At 46.2% G+C, this 14,284-nt stretch overlaps 1 protein-coding gene and 1 pseudogene across 1 annotated transcript in view; one reads left to right on the forward strand and one right to left on the reverse strand.

Annotated features, from left to right (window-relative positions):
* Positions 1-14,284, reverse strand: part of ADAMTS6 (ADAM metallopeptidase with thrombospondin type 1 motif 6) — a 452,024-nt gene that overhangs the window by 260,181 nt on the left and 177,559 nt on the right. The window lies entirely within an intron of this gene.
* LOC134947502 (5S ribosomal RNA) lies at positions 251-369 on the forward strand (annotated as a pseudogene).

A 14,284-nucleotide genomic window follows, 5' to 3' on the forward strand; every position in this document is an offset into this window, starting at 1 on the left:
GCAACCCGCCTCTCTCATCTACTGTCCGCTATATCAGTATATGACAGTGGACAGCAGAAGACGGGTCCTGAATATATACACTCTTATGTATCCACTTCTTTCCGGCACTCTCTCATCCTAATGCCAGCCAATTATCTATCTGCAATGCATAAAGTAACAGAGAATCTGTGCATAAATATTGGACAGCAGAAGTGCCTCTTTTCTGGTGGGCTCCAATAACCAAACACTCTCTCATTCACAACTCTTGGGATATTACTGTCATATCTCACTGGCCACGCCCAATCTCGCCTGATCTTGGAAGCTAAGCAGTGAGCAGCTCTATTAGTACCTAGATGGGAGACCGCTAGGGAATATTGGGTGCAGTAATATAACACTCCTGATTCTGTGTGAACAGCAGAAGTGGTGGAGCAACATTTGAACCCTACCCTTTTCATCCGTTTATCTATCTTTATTACAAACTACCTGACAGAGATCTGTATATAATTTATTTAATTCTGATGTCCTTAGCTCTTTAAATGGCCAATTTATCTTTACCAGGAGATATCATCACAGTTGACATTTTAAATTTGACTAATTCTCAGTCATAATTTCTACAATATATGCCACGGTGTTACATATTTGAATTTTCGGTTATTTGGACTCTCGATTTTTGATATTTTCACCTCTGGTGCCACTGACACCTAAAATACTTGGAGAATGTGTTACTCCTAGTTTTTGATATTTTAGAATCTGTCACTTGTTTTCCAAACCTTGGTTACAGATTTGCGATATCATTGGAGGAAGGTTCTAACCCACAACCTTCCTCTGTGTATTATATGTGTCTGTTTGTGTACCATAAATTTTAACGTATACTAATTAAAAGTTAAGTTTTATTTTAAAGAGTGCCCCAACACAGAGTCTTTCTTTTTCCTTTTGAAACATCTTCATACATAGGGCTGACATCTCTATTCTCTGCATCTATAGGGCAAGATCACCTTCTGTAAAATGTAGAGCCAAGAAGTGATCAAACTTGAGGTCTAAAGGTGGCTAAGTTGGCAAACAAGGACCAACTTGTGTGCCATGACTGATATGTAAGCCACAGGCACAAAAAAGCATATTATAAAAACGGCATCTAGGGAGAATAGTGAAAACTGGGCCATTGCATCTTAAAAGTCTAATCTGGAAGCCTTGTGGCTGTTAATAATTGAGCCTTTAATCTGAAAAGAGGTTCCAAAAACATAAGACAGGCTCTAGAATTGAATCAACTGAGTCAGATCATTCTGGATATAGTGTACTAGCCACAGCTGAGATAGGTCCAGCGGTGCCTGGAGATACAGTAGCACCTGAATGGGAAAATATACACCAATATGTAAAAAGACAGTATGCAATACACAATGGAGAAAACCTCTCTGATATTAGACAGTAATGTTATAGAGGACATAAATGTAATTTAAATGAAGCTGCAATTCATATGCCAACCAAGTAGAGAAAAAACACCCTAGACCTCAGAGCATTTGTTTGCTATTTTGTTACACTGGATTGGCCCTGTCTTATTTTAACTACTTCCCAGTGAACCTCATAAGCCATATCCTGTGGTTAATGGCCTGTTAAGATTTTAGAGCTTCTGTAGGTCTACTGTAAATCACAGATCACTTCTGGAGCATTGAAAAGCCCCAATGAAAATGTTACCCGGATGACGGAACATGAAACCTTACACCTTACCTTTCCAGGCTAATAAACTGGATACAGTGCTCACACTGAAAACAGATGTTGGAGATTTTTATCAGCTCCAAGGTCAAAACAAAGCAACGATATCCAATGTGGAAGGCAGTATAGAAACGTGATTGATTAAAGGAACACTTTGAGGGATGGCTGATTGCATCTGGAGACTTTTGGGCCTTTGACGTAAACACAGTGTTCTGTCTGATATGGATAACGATCGCTAAACACTCCATCTCCCCCAGACATCTTATAACAAACACAGATCTCTGATCACACAGAAGACACTAGTGGTTGACAGAAGAATTGCGCACACTACATAGAAAATAGGCCAATAAATGTACAAACCCTTCTTCAGAAACACAACACAGACAAAACTATATAAAATTAAAATGTAATGTAAGGAATTATTAAATCAACTTGTAATAGCCAAAAAGAACACTCATTTACATAATTACATATAAGTACGGGAAAACAACTCTCATTATATTCAGTGTTCGATAAAGAAACTGAAATAACAGAAAGCATTGTGACATACAGTATGACTTTGAAAGTGAAGAGCTGGTAAAAGGAGTGTTATGGTAGACTTACCATTGTTAACTCTCTTTCTGTGAGGTACATTGGGTTCCACAGGGAAACATCGGGGTAGAGTGGATCTTAATCCAGAGGCACCAACAGGATAAAGCTTTAGGCTGTCCCAGGATGCATTGGGGCCTCCTCTATAACCCCGCTTCCAGGCACTGTGAGCTCCGTTTCGTTAACCAGTCCAATGCAGGAGCAGGTAAGAGAGAAGGTAGATGTTAGTCACATAGAACCACATTCTCACGACAGGAGAAGGGACAAGCGGCTAATGCCATACAAACCCATAGAAGCTAGGTGTGTTAGGGTGGGTGCCCTGTGGAACCCAATGTACCTCACAGAAAGAGAGAGTTAACAATGGTAAGTCTACAATAACTCTCCTTTTCTGCAACACGTGACATTGTTTTCCACAGGGAAACATCGGAGCTGGCCTAAAGCAGTTCCTTATGGGAGGGGATGCGCCTTACCGGGTATGAGAACCTGGCGTCCAAAGTAAGCATCATGGGAGTATCAAAGGCATAAAACCTAATAAATGTGTTCGCAGAGAACCACGTAGCCGCCTTGCACAACTGTTCTGCGTACATGCCACGACGAGCCGCCCAAGAAGGTCCAACAGACCGAGTAGAATGGGCATTAATAGCAGCAGGAGCTGGGAGACCAGCCTGCACATAGGCTTGTGCAATCACCATTCTAATCCATCTGGCAAAAGGTTTGCTTATTCGCAGGTCAATCACGTTTGTGAATACCAAACAAAACAAAAATGGAATCTGATCTCCTGATAGAGGCAGTAATCCACATATATACGGGGATCCCGTACCACATCCAAAGGCCGCTCTTTGGAAGACAAATCAGAAGAGATAAAGGCCAGAACCACAATCTCTTGGTTAAGGTGAAAAGTTGACACCACCTTAGGTAAATAACCTGGGCGAGTTCTAAGAACTGCCTGGTCACGATGAAATGTTAGAAAGGGTGGATGACAGGACAATGCGCCTAAGTCCGATATCCTTCTTGCAGAGGCAATAGCAAGTAAAAACAAGACCTTGGCTGTGAGCCATTTAAGGTCCACCATCTCAAGAGGTTCAAATGGAGACTCCTGCAGGGCATTCAGGACAACAGACAGATCCAATGGAGCCACAGGAGGGACATAGGGAGGCTGAATCCGTAAGACACCCTGAGTGAATGTATGAACGTCAGGTATAGATGCAATTTTTCTCTGAAACCATACCGACAAGGCAGATATGTGAACCTTGAGGGAGGCCAGACGAAGGCCTAAGTCCAGGCGTCTTTGCAGAAAAGCCAGAATTCTGGAAGTTCTGAATCTGTATGCATCATAATTCTTATCAGCACACCAGGTGAAGTAAGAAGTCCAGACCCTGTAATGAATCCAATCAGATGACGTCAGCTGTAGATGACTGAGGAGGACATCATAGGAGTGTGCCAGAATCAGCAAGTCATACAGATACGGGAGGATCTTGACTCCCTGGCGACGGAGATGGGCCGTCATTACAGCCATGACCTTGGTGAAGATCCAAGGAGCCGTAGCCAGTCCAAATGGCAGAGCCTGGAACTGATAGTGGACTTTGCCAATAGCAAACTGCAGATACTGCTGATGTGACATGGCAATAGGTATATGCAGGTACGCATCCTGTATATCCAGGAATACCATATAGTCACCGGGTTCCATAGCCAGTATAATTGAGCGCAGTGTTTCCATACGGAACTTGGACACTCTCACAAACTTGTTCAGTGATTTGAGGTTGCGTATAGGCTGGAAAGACTCTTTGGGTTTCGGAACTAGAAACAGGGTCGAGTAGTAACCTCTGCCTTTCTGTCTAGAGGAACCGGCACTACCACTCCTGTATTCAGGAGAGAACGCACAACCTTTTGCGCCTTTAATGGATCCGAAGGGATAACCGTGGTGCAAAACTAGCGAGGGGGACGTCTCTTGAAGGAGACTGCGTACCCGTGAGAGACAACTTCTCACACCCAGGGGGAGGCCTGCCCCGTCATGCGGCAGGCTTGTCTTGTTTAGAAGCAGGCTGATGGGCTGCTCAGGACTGCTTTGCCTTGGACTTAGTGGTTTTGGGAGCACGATATTGTCTCGGGTATGCCTGACCTTTTGCTTTCCCTTGAGTCCAAAAATAATGTAAAGTGCTACCTTTTGCCTTCTGTGCAGAAGGATTAGTATTTGGGAGAAAGGCAGTCTTAGCAATTCAGACTCCGTTTTATTTAGGTCTTCCCAAAACAAAATGTCCCCCTTAAAGGGGAGTACCTCCAAGGTCTTTATGGAGTCTAGGTCCACCTTCCATGACCTCAACCACAGAATACGGCAAGCCAGGACTGACGTAGTCGATGCCTTGGCTGCCAACACAATCACATCAGAGGACGCCTCCTGAATGGGTGTAGTAGGGTATGCCGGCGGCCGGGCTCCCGGTGACCAGCATACCGGCACCGGAATCCCGACTGCCGGCATACCAACAGCTGGGCGAGCGCAAATGAGCCCCTTGCGGGCTCGCTGTGCTCGCCACGCTGCGGGCACAGTGGACCCCCAAGAGGGAGAAAAGATGTCGGTATGCCGGCGGTCGGGATTCCGGCGCTGGTATGCTGGTCGTCGGGAGCCCGGCCGACGGCAAACAGAAGACCACCCCTCCTGAATGTAATAGGCGGCAATAATAATGTGAGACAGGTATTGTCTGGCATTGTCAGATATATCCTCGGGCAGTTCTTCCTCTAATGCCTGAACCCGTGCTTCAATTCCTTTTGCAGCCCAAGAGACCACAATAGTGGATCTATGTACAGCACCTGTAAGGGAGTAAATAGATTTCAGGCATCCCTCCACACGCATCTGTCGGTTCCTTCAGTGAAGAGACAGTGGTGACAGGCAGAGTGGACAACACCACTAGGCGGATGACATGAGAATCCACCGGCGGTTAATTTCACCCACTTGTTACATAACTCTGCAGGGAGAGGATAGCGAGCCAAGGCCCATTTAGACAGAGGGGATTTCTTCCCTGGATTAGACCATGGTTCCTGCCTGATGTCCACCAAATGGTCAGAATAAGGTAATAGATTTTTAATCACCTTCTGCCATTTAAACAGAACAGTTTTTTTAGCCACAGTAGTGGAATACTCATCATCAGTGATTTGTAGGATTTGCTTGATAGCAACCACAAGGGCAGGGGCAACAATTTGCAATGGAGAATCCTCGTCAGAAACACCTGATTCAGTGTCTGACAGGACAGCATGCTCACCCTCCTCTACAGATGAAGCATCTGAGAGATTCGTGGATTGTGAGGAGGAAGAAGCCCGCTTAAAAGACCCAGAGACACTAGACTGACCTGGAGTAAATTTTTGTCTGACCAGGAAATGATTTAATTGCTGCAACTAGTTAGACAAATTTTCCACCACAGGCGGATTAACCATAGGGACAATTTGTGGCTGTAATGGGACAGGTGTTCCACCAGAGTACCCAGTAGGTTAGTGAACGCAGCCCAGGGTGGCTACTGATTGGTTACAGGAGCTGCGGACTGACTGGGAGATGTATGATACATAGTACATAGACCATCATACACAGCTTACCCCTCTGGTAAATCTTTGGAACATGCCCTGCATGATGTAGGAGCGTCCACAGACTTACTGCCCTTCTTGTTAGACATTGTACACATATGCAACAACAGAGCAAATTAGTACGATAAAGCCAGACAGAGTACAATACCTGCAAATAAATCCGTTAGTATGTGACTGTAGACACAGTACACAACACCAGAGAATAAATCTGGTAATATGTGACTGAGTACACAGTAGAATATACGTATTAGGTAAATACTATGACGCACTATATATATTACCCTGACGCACAAAGGGCCTAATTCAGAGGTGATCGCAACAGCAAATTTTTTAGCAGCTGGGCAAAACCATGTGCACTGCAGGGGGGGGAGTGGGGGGGGGGGGGGCAGATATAACATGTGCAGAGAGAGTTAGATTTGGGTGGGGTGTGTTCAAACTGAAATCTAAATTGCAGTGTAAAAATATAGCAGCCAGTATTTACCCTGCACATAAACAAAATAACCCACCCAAATCTAACTCTCCCTGCAAATGTTATATCTGCCGCCCCCCCCCCCCCCGCATTGCACATAGTTTTGCCCAACTGCCAACAAATTTGCTGCTGCGATTAACTCTGAATTACCCCACTAGTCCCTTAGGATACAGAATATAGTCATAGATATATCTGGGAAACACTGAAAGTGAAACCACACAGCAGATACAGGCACACACAGTCACATGGAGTGCAGATAATTATAATGACAATAAAACTGCACTGGACTAGTATATATATATATATATATATATATATATATATCGTGCAAAAAAAGCTGCGGCACTCAAGGTCTTTAGAAAAAGTCAAGTGTATTCAAATAGTCAGAAACATTCCATCGACGTTTCGGGGACTCCAACCCCTTTGTCCAGATGTGTACAAGTGTACACATCTGGACAAAGGGGTTGGAGTCCCCGAAACGTCGATGGAATGTTTCTGACTATTTGAATACACTTGACTTTTTCTAAAGACCTTGAGTGCCGCAGCTTTTTTTGCACGATATTGAAATTTACACTGAAGGCACCAGGGCAGCGTTTGGATCTGAAAACAGAGTGCCGGGCTGATATTGCTGTGTATATATATATATATATATATATATATATTTATATAAAACACAGCGCGGTCCTAGACCGGAGGTATATGTCAGGGTACACTTTTTCTTAACTAACGCTGTCTGTATAAAGACATGTAGAATACTCAAGTGTTAGTAAAGTCACAGTGCTGTATACAGGCGGTTTTACAAGGGAGACCTTGCCCTGCAGTCCCAGAGACTAGCCGCAACTATGCTTATAAGATGACACCCAGCATCTTAGTCAGTGATTGAAGGAGAGAGAGAGGCAGCTCCAGGGCGGGAAAATCTGCAGTAGGTGTCGCCCTGGGCCAGGGAAAGGCTACAGGTCAAGCGCCAGCTCCTTTATGCTGGACTTCCACCCCAGGTACTAGCGAGCCTTATTAAATGGGGCGTTAGTACACCCGACCTGTGCTCTATTGTCCTGTGGTTTAGTGGGGTCCCTGCTCAGTGACAGTGTCCATGCCAGCGCCGCGAACCGTCTCCCTAGGTCGCGGAGGGAACGCAATTTAATGGCGGGTCCCGCCTGGGGGACCCTCTTACCTCCTCCCTGTAGCAGCCACGCGAACCAGGAGAGCGACTCTGACCTTGTGCCTAAAGCGGGAGTATGTGACGCCACTTGGGAGGTGATGGAGCGGCAGCGCTGAAGTGTCACCATGACATACAGTGCTGACAGCCCAGTTTTGAAGACATTTTCTGTCAGAAAAAGCTTTTTCAGGGCTGCCCAGTGCAGCCCACCTGTTAAGTGACCTACTGCTGCAGACACCAACTGAAACTGAGCTCACAGTGCCTGGAGGCGGGGTTATAGAGGAGGCCCCAGTGCATCCTGGGACAGCCTAAAGCTTTAGCCTGTTGGTGCCTCTGGATCAAAATCCACTCTACACCCTATGTTTCCCTGTGGAAACCAATGTAACCTGCTGCAGAAATAACAAACACTGATTTCTGTTTTATATAAAAGAGTAGACCTGACACTCATGGAATAAAACTGCATTTAACTATTCCACTCCCGCAAGCTAGACAAACATGAACATGTCATTTAAGAACAGGAATCAGTCAGTTTACAATAAAATACATATGATGCTAAACCAAGTATACATATAAAATCCTGTATATACTATCTGTATAATAAGAGGTCATCACTTCATTAGGAGGACTTGTCTGTTAGAAGCAATAACTCACCCTTACTGTAAACTATTATGGATATTAGAAATCAACTCAGATTTCTGGGACCTGTATGAAAGCGCTCAGCCTTGTGCCTTTATATGGTCACAAAATTGAAAATCCTTATAATTCACAGAAGTAGCTATGTTATCCTATACATACTGTTCTGTATTAGAAAACATCAGACTGTACTATACATCTAGAGCATGATGCAGAGATGAATGTACGTCAATTTGCAGAGCATTATATTCACACTGAGCATGTTTTGGAGCTGCGTACATGCAAGGGCAATGCAGCCACACATGTTCCCATTACATCTCCACTGGCCAATAAGGAGGGGTAACTTGACTGTAATAGGGCGTTCTCATGTAGGCAAAACACGGTAAAAACATGTTGACAAAACTGCGCACCATGCAGAGTTGGACCTAAACATATATATATACACACCTATTTCTAGTAGTCTGATTTACACAAAGTATAGCCCGGTTTATGTGTGCACCAGCCTACAGTATACTTGGTGTAAAATCAGGGGTAGCAACCTGTACCACTCTAGCTGCTGTGGAACTCGGCATCCCAGCATGCACTGCCACAGATTTACTGTTAGGGCATTCTAAAAAGGTGGCAGGGCATGTAAATCCTCAAAGCCCTCACAACATCCAAGGACTTTGAGGTAATTAAGGAGTCAGTAGCCACTGGCACCACAATAGGTTGGTTGATATGAAAGGCCGACACAACCTTTGGAAGAAACTGCTGACGCGTCCTGAGCTCAGCACCATCTTGGTGGAAAATCAAATAGGGGCTCTTACAGGACAATGCCCCCAATTCAGACACACGCATAGCCAAAGCTAATGCCAACAGTGTGACCACCTTCCAAGTGAGAAACTTGACCTCAACCTCCAGTAGAGGTTCGAACCAATCTGATTGCAGGAACTGCAACACCACGTTAAGATCCCAAGGTGCCGTAGGAGGCACAAAGGGAGGCTGGATGTGTATAACCCCTTTCAAGAAAGTCTGAACCTCAGGGAAGGAAGCCAACTGCTTCTGGAAGAAAATGGACAAGGCCGAAATCTGGACTTTAATGGAGCCCAAACGTAGGCCCACACCTGCTTGCAGGAAGAAGAGAAACCGCCCAAGTTGAAACTCCACCGTAGAAAACTTCTTGGCTTCACACCAAGACACATACTTTTTCCAAATGCGATGGTAATTTTTAGACATTACTCCTTTCCTATCCTGTATCAGGGTAGGAATAACCTTTTTCGGAATGCCTTTCCGAGCTAAGATCTAGCATTCAACCTCCATGCCATCAAACGCAGTCATGGTAAGTCTTGATAAGCGAACGGCCCCTACAGTAGAAGATCCTCTCAAAGAGGAAGAGGCCTCGGATCTTCCAGCAGTAACTCCAGAAGATCCGCGTACCAAGCCCTTCTTGGCCAGTCTGGAGTAATGAGGGTCACCCGAACTCTTGTTCTTTTGATTATTTTGAAAATCCTTGGGATGAGCGGAAGTTGAGGGAACACATACACTGACAGTAACACCCACAGAGTTACCAGGGCGTCTACCGCCACTGCCTGTAGGTCCCTCGACCTGGAACAATACCCCTGAAGCTTCTTGTTGAGGCGTGAGGCCATCATGTCTATTGGCGGTACACCCCAAAGACTTGTCACCTCTGCAAACACCTCTGGGTGGAGGCCCCACTCTCCCGGATGGAGATCGTGTCTGCTGAGGAAGTCCACTTCCCAGTTGTCTACACCCGGAATTAAGATTGCTGACAGCGCCACAGCATGCTTTTCTGCCCCGAGGATGATTCTTGTTACCTCTGACATTGCAGCTCTGCTCTTCGTTCTGCCTTGTCGGTTTATGTAGGCCACTGTCGTTACATTGTCCGACTGGACCTGAATGACCCGATCTTTTAGAAGATGAGCCGCCTGTAGAAGACCGTTGTACACGGCTCTTAGTTCCAGTTTAATGTTTATTGGAAGGCTGGATTCCAGACTTGACCACCTTCCTTGGAAGTTTTCCCCCTGGGTAACTGCTCCCCAACCTCTGAGACTTGCATTCTGAATCCCAAACCTGCGGCCCTCCAGTAGGTGAGAAGTTTGCAGCCACCAGAGGAGCGAGATTCTGGCTTTCGGTGACAGACGTATCCTCTGGTACATGTGAAGATGAGACCCTGACTATTTGTCCAGGAGATCCAGCTGGAAAGACCGTCCATGAAATCTTCCGTACTGTAGAGCCTCGTAGGAGGCAACCATCTTCCCCAGAAGGCAAATGCACTGATGAACCAATACTCGGGCTGGCTTCAGTACATCCCGTACCATTGATTGGATCACCAATGCTTTCTCCACCGGATGAAACACCCCCTGTACTTCCATGTCGAGAATCATCCCCAGGAAGGACAGTCTTCTCGTCGGTTCCAAATGTGACTTTGGAAGATTCAGGATCCAACCATGATCCCGGAGCAGTCGAGTTGTGAGAGCAATGGACTGCAACAACTTCTCCCTGGACGATGCTTTTATCAGCAGATCATCCAGATATGGAATTATGTTCACACCCTGCTTGCAGAGTAGAAGCATCATCTCTGCCATTACCTTGGTGAACACCCTCGGTGCCGTGTATAGGGCAAATGGCAGCGCTTGGAATTGATAGTGACAGTCCAACAGCGCAAACCTGAGATAAGCCTGGTGTGGCGGCCAAATAGGAATGTGAAGGTATGCATCCTTGATATCTAAGGATACTAGGAATTCCCCCTCCTGCAGACCTGAGATCACCACTCTCAGAGATTCCATCTTAAACTTGAATTCCCTCAAATATGGATTTAACGATTTGAGGTTCAATATTGGTCTGACCGAACCGTCTGGCTTCGTCACCACAAAAGGTTTGAATAGTAACCCTTGTTTTCCAGGTGAGATGGAACTGGAACAATGACATTTGCCCTTTCCAATTTTTGAATGGCTTCTTGTAAGATAGCCCTTTCTGTCAGCAAAGCTGGTAAGCCTGACTTGAAAAATCTGTGAGGTGGGAGCTCTTGAAACACCAGTCTGTACCCATGAGATACAATATCTTGTAGAACAGAATATCACAGAGTCCTTGCCAGAACTGGAGATGGTAAGTCCATATGCCACAGCTAACCGCTGAGGAGAGGTATGAACTGGTACTGCCCAGCGGATGGTGTACAGAGGCTGGAGAAAAACAGATGCACAGAAGTAGATAGTACTTGGTAATTGCAGAGAGTTCCGGATGGAACCGGTATGAATGAAAGGTGTGCAGAACTCACCACTGTAGATTTTAGAGTCCGATGGTGAGCATCGATGGACGCTTTGGTTCAATGGTAGAATGGTCACTGATGCAGATGATATAGGAATACAGCTGATGACGTTGAAATAAACTGAAGACACTGTGGAGCACCGCTAGGAGAATACCAGCGACTCAGGAGCACTGTGGAAAGCTGCTAGGCCGTGGTAAGTACGCTGTGGAGTATGGTGAGCAATGCTGCAGAAAGGAGGAGTTGAAAACAATACCACGACACCGCTGGAGGCTAGAAGCGAAGCAGGACCAACGCTGGAAGCAGGAAGCTGGTGTCTGATCGTGGAGAGTAATCAGAAGCAATGCTGGAACACTGCAGAAGTCAGGCTGCACCGCAAGAAGTCAGGCTGCACCGCAGGATGGAAACAGGTGCGGGTCTCTTAGTGGAGCTGAATCACAGGAGCTGGAATATCTGGAGAAACAAGCAGTAGAATCCAAGAGCAGAAGAGACATCTGTATAGATTAGACAACCAAAGCACTGACGATTATCCAGCCCAGGAGCAGGATTTTTATACCAGCTGGGAAGCAGGCATTGGCTGGATAATTAGGCAGAGTCCAGAGTGCAGCGGATAGGTTGTGAAATGACATGTGATGAGGAAAAACATGGCTGCGCCCATGTTTGCATTTGGAGGTTAAGTCTGTTTGTATATTCCATGTGGTAAACAGCAGTAATGGCGGCGGAGGCACAAGGTCCTTCATGGTCTCCACCATGAAACCCGCAGAATCCTGTGTGACGTAAAAACAATTCAATGTCACTACTTCTATGCATAGTATCGAAATCCTCTAGTAACGTGCCTGACCCCTTTACTATGGCTTTAGAAATCCATGCACAAGCAATAGTGGGCCTAAGCGCCACGCCTGAAGCAGTGTATATGGATTTGAGCATAGTCTCAATTTTGCGATCTGACGGTTCTTTCGAAGCGGTAGACCCAGGGACAGGTAAAACCACCTTTTTAGACAATCTGGAAACAGAAGCGTATACTATAGGAGGGTTTTCCCACTTTTTCCTATCCTCTTCAGGGAAGGGAAAAGCAACCAGAACTCTCTTTGGGATCTGGAATAATTTCTCTGGGTTTTCCCAGGATTTTTCAAATATAGCGTTTATATCCCCAGACGCAGGAAAGGTGAGGGAGACTTTCTAATTGTCAGTAAAATAAGCCTCCTTGACCTGTTCAGGAACTCTGTCAGTAATGTGTAAAACATCCCTAATGGCCTCATTCATTAGTTGTACCCCCTTAGCAAGGGATGTCTCCCCCCGCAGTATGTCCCCATCACCATCAACCGTATCAGAGTTGGTATTCGTGTCGACTTGCATTACTTGGGCAAGAGCATGATTTTAGGGGCATACACTAGGGGACTTAGATGAGGTAGTGGGAGCTGAATACTACAAAACCTCCACAGATTGTTTTAAAACCTGTGTTTCAGTCTCATAATGAGCTATCCTAAATGAAATCTGCGATATCATACCCTTAATAGAAGTCATCCACTTGGGTTCGGGTTCAGAGGGCTGAGACAGTGACAGTGTATTGCATTCCTGAGTACATGGAATAGACTCTTCTGGAGAAGATACATACTCTACCACACAAGATACGGAGTCCCTAGACATGGTAATGTGGGATATACAGCATACACACACATACACACACAGGAAAATGTCAGACACAGTTTTCCCCAGTACCTTCAGAGAGACACAGAGTTATGGAACCAGCCCACACAGCACCCCAGTAGACAGATATATAATAAATGCCTGGCGCTGACTGTGCAACCTTAAAAGATTACACAGTAATGTTAATAACAACCCCCCCCCCCTTCTATAACCCCCCTGGTACCGCACAGGATAGCTGGAGTTATGTGGAGGATCAGCGCTCCCTTTCAGCATCTCAGTAGTGTGATCTGCAGGGAAAAAATGGCGCTGGTGAGTGCTGGATCCACTCTGCGGAGGAGCTCCTCCCCCAAAAAAGGTGCGTCTTCCCGCACTTTGCAAGATTATACTGGCCTGAGGTAAATGTTGCTAGCAGTAGTACAGTGTCCCTGATAGCTGCTGTGACCAGTTTGCGGGTGTTTGCGCTGGCCCAGGGCGCCCCTCACAGCGCCGCACTCTGTACCTCTGAGTCCTCTGGAGCACAGCCGCAGTGCTGCGCTCCCACCCTGATGCCGCCATTCTCACCGGATCCCCGCTTGTCGGGTCACCGGTGTCCAACTCACCACCGACGTCTTCTGGCTCTATTAGGGGGTGGCAGCAGTGCTACGGGAGCGAGTGGTCACCTCGGGGGCTTGCGATCGACACCCTCAGGAGTTCAGTGTCCTGTCAGCGGAGCTAGTGGCCATTAACCTCAGAGTGTTGGACACTACTACCCCCCCTAAGTCCCACGAAGCAGGGAGGCTGTTGCCAGCAGCCTACCTGTGCCTAACTCTAATAAAAATAAGAAAACTAGAAAAACTCCTATGGAGCTCCCCTAGCTGTGACCGGCTCCTCCGGGCACATTTTCTAAACTGAGTCTGGTAGGAGGGGCATAGAGAGAGGAGCCAGCCCACACTATTAAACTCTTAAAGTGCCCATGGCTCCTGGTGGACCCGTCTATACCCCATGGTACTAATGCGAACCCCAGCATCCTCTAGGACGTAAGAGAAACAGACATACCTCCTACACCAGCCGGTTTCCTTTTAAACCCACACTAAAACTAGGGACATGCTTGTTTCACAGAGCCAGCAAAACAGGATATCCCAGGGGAGCAAGCTGGGAGATGTAGTCCTTCCAAGTAGTAACTGTTACAGAAACAGGAAATCACATAGGAGCATGCTAGGAGTTGTAGTGAAACTAGACAGCAACTGCTGCGGAGACAGAAAGTGCCAGCACAACCTTAACCCAAAGGAGAGAT

Source organism: Pseudophryne corroboree, chromosome 1 (genome assembly GCF_028390025.1).
Source record: "Pseudophryne corroboree isolate aPseCor3 chromosome 1, aPseCor3.hap2, whole genome shotgun sequence".
Lineage (NCBI taxonomy): Eukaryota > Metazoa > Chordata > Amphibia > Anura > Myobatrachidae > Pseudophryne > Pseudophryne corroboree.